Source organism: Peromyscus californicus, unplaced genomic scaffold (assembly GCF_007827085.1).
Source record: "Peromyscus californicus insignis strain IS unplaced genomic scaffold, ASM782708v3 Scaffold_5__1_contigs__length_169319896, whole genome shotgun sequence".
Taxonomy (NCBI): domain Eukaryota; kingdom Metazoa; phylum Chordata; class Mammalia; order Rodentia; family Cricetidae; genus Peromyscus; species Peromyscus californicus.
In genome coordinates this window covers 152,772,773-152,775,922 of record NW_026294573.1, presented here as the reverse complement: position 1 = coordinate 152,775,922, position 3,150 = coordinate 152,772,773, and the positions used below count along the sequence as shown (strand labels likewise).

The window sequence follows — 3,150 nt, the reverse complement described above, 5'->3', positions numbered from 1 at the left end:
TCAATAGAGTTCACACACATTCATTTAGGCTGCAATCAATATTTATTGTTAATATTCCTTTTATTTTGTTTCTAAAGCATTCCAGTACTCACTATAATGAGGTTTTAAGTACTGGCCTAAGGCAATACAGATTTGTCATAAATAAGAAATTAGCTCCTGTGAAAAGAGCAGCACATTAACATGCATCAGGTGACTGATCGGTTTTTCTTAAGCTGGATAAAATGTTAGTCTCATATTATCACACATTTTCAAGTGCTCACCTCCACAGCACATATACTAAATTGGAAGGATACAGAGAAGATTAGCACGGACCCTGTGAAAGGATGCCGTGCAAATTCACGAAGTATTCTGTACTATTTTCTCAATTTATTGTATGAAAAACATTTTTAATTAAAAAAGTAAAAGCTCCAAAATTTACTCTGCACACAAAGGCCAAATCTCTGTGGTTCTTAAGGCCTTTATAATCTAATCCCCAGTTGGCTTTCTAGACTTCCCTAAAGGTCAAACACAACAGAAACACCAGACGAACCAAGGGGGGAGTGAGTGACAGGCAACGGCTGCCCTGGTTGTGCTGCTCGTCTTTTCTTAGTGCTTGCATTTTGTGTTAGTTATTTTTACTTGTTTTTTTCCCTTACTCTTACAAATTCTATCACTTCTCAGTCAGGAAACCAATTATGAATCCAGTGTGAGGGAGCTACCCACTGACAAAAACAGAGCCCTCAGAACCAATCCTATCTCTGAAACTCTCTAGTTGGCATCCAAGCTCTCAATTCCAAGGTCACATTGGGTATTTCATATTCAAACCCTGACACATTTGTACTGTCTGAGGGAAATAACTTTAATATTTGAAAGGGCTTATTTTAGCTTAGAGTTCTCAAGTTTGCATCAGAAGGATCCCTTGATTTAAGACCATGTGAATGAAGAATACAATGACTAGAGGAGTTTGTGGCAGAGGTAGAGTTCCTTACCTCGTGGAAGGCAGCAGAAAGTAGAGAAAGGTGACAGAAAGGGTCTAGGATGGGTTCATCATTCCTTGACATGACCCCAATGATCTATTTGCTCTAACTAGGCTATATTTCATATTTCCTATCATTTCTTAGTCAGGCAACCAAATTAAAGCTCCAGTAAGAAAACTACCTACTGGTTAGAACAGAGCCCTCCGAATCCAATCACATCCCCAAAACTCTTCAGTTGGTATCCAAGCTCTCAATTCCTGGCCCCTATTGTACATTCCACGTTCAAATTCTAAACCATTTGAATTATCTGAGAGGAGCTTCATGTGATGACCTCAGATCTCCATGCATTTCCTACCTTGCCCATCAAGAATAGAACAAGTAGAACACATATGGAAAGCACAGCAGATATTCACTGGATGTCTAAAGTTATCGCTCTCAGAAATACCCTGGATGGACCTGCTCTATGGAGGAGAGACAGCCACTTTGCATGCTGACCCTACTCTTAGCTGCTGGTGGCAATATGTGTTTCATGACCCAAGATAAGAGAATGGAAAAGATAGAAAGCCTTGTCTTGTTTTCTCAAACTGTAACATATAAAACTAAATTAGATGGAAGCTTGGGTAAGGTAGGTGGGTTTTTTTTTTTTTTTTCAAATGGAAGATAAAGATTTGATAGTGGCTGTTATTAGATTTTACAGAGCCAGTAAAATAATTCTGTTGTATAATAAATGTTTAGAATAGGTCGGGGTGGGGGCCATATGAAGCTCTAGAAACCCATTGCTTCTCCCCCTCCTTCCCAAGGTATCACCTAGGGACACAGAACTTCCTCTCTCCACTCTTTGACTTTAAGTTCTCCCCCAGTTTAGTGAACATTTATATACACTACAATGTCATGGAAAAGTTTCTGCATTAAATTTTTTAGAAGTTCACATTTTCAATTCAAATGACATGATTATGGGGTTTTTAAAAATTTTTTATTTTGGACATAGCTGTCTATTCTCTGAGATGGTGGTTACCGTAGGCTAAGTATGGGTGTAGCTTATGGAGTATGTCTTAGTGGACTGGAACTGCTATCACAAGAGTGCTGTGAACTGGGTGGCTTATCAAGTGTACAAAATTATTTTTCACATTTTCAGAAAGTGGAAAGCACATGATCAAGGCACCAGCAGATTTAGGTTCTGGTAGAAAGTGTCCAATTCACGGCTCCTTCTATATGTTTTTTCCTAAATAGAAGGGTTAAGCTAGTTACCAGGAGACTCTTTTACAAGGGAATTAGTACCATTCATGAGGATAGAGCCCTCTTAACCCAGTTGTTATCCAAGGCCTTACTTCTTACTACACTCATATTAGAGATTAGCATTCAGTTGTGCATTAGCATGCAGATCAAAGAAATGTTATTTTTTAGGAATTCTTGTCATCCTATTATTAAACTTCTGAAAATTAAGAATCAGGACATTGGAACTAGAGAGAAGGCTCCGCAGTTGAAGCACCCTCCTTTTGAGGACTTGGCCTAGAATATGATTTTATATATGCAGGAAAGACACCCATGTCCATAACAATTTTTAATGAGGAAATAAAAATGATAGTTTCAAGTAAGACTGACAATTTTACTCGTCAACTTATGATTATATTATTTCATTTTATGTGTCCATGATTGTATGATAATAATGATTTGGTCAATATGAGTGAGATTAGGCATCAATCATTGCAACTTGTATGTGTGTGTGTGTGTGTGTGTGTGTGTGTGTGTGTGTGTGTGTGTGTGTGTTTTGTAAGTGTGTGTTTAGATTAACTCCTTTTTTAAAACATTTTTAAGATCGCAGCATGGATTTCTTGGTTTCTATTTTCCTACTCTTTGCCAGGGCTGAGCAACTTGTAAAGTTTATTGTAAGACAGAAAGTGCTTAAACTAGCCTTTTATCTGAAATTTACCTTCAATGTTTATTTTCTGTATATTTTAATAATCTGTGCATACACAACAACATTATCTCCCCTTCTGGTATTATTGGGGAAATTCTTTCAGGGAAGAATTATGTCCTGTTTGTTTTTGCATCAACATTTATAGAGGTATCTAGAGCACAGAAGATAATGGGTAGAACATGGGACAAACTATCATAATGATGCCTGAACTTATATATATATAGTCTGTAGTGAATTAAAATGATCAGAAAATATAAACTTCCAGTTTGTTATTTT

At 37.1% G+C, this 3,150-nt stretch overlaps 1 non-coding gene across 1 annotated transcript; it reads left to right on the top strand.

Moving 5' to 3' along the window:
* The first annotated feature begins 252 nt into the window (after positions 1–252).
* Positions 253–358, top strand: LOC128097998 (U6 spliceosomal RNA). The gene has a single exon (XR_008214050.1). It is a non-coding gene; the product is annotated as a U6 spliceosomal RNA (small nuclear RNA).
* The last annotated feature ends 2,792 nt before the right edge of the window (positions 359–3,150 follow it).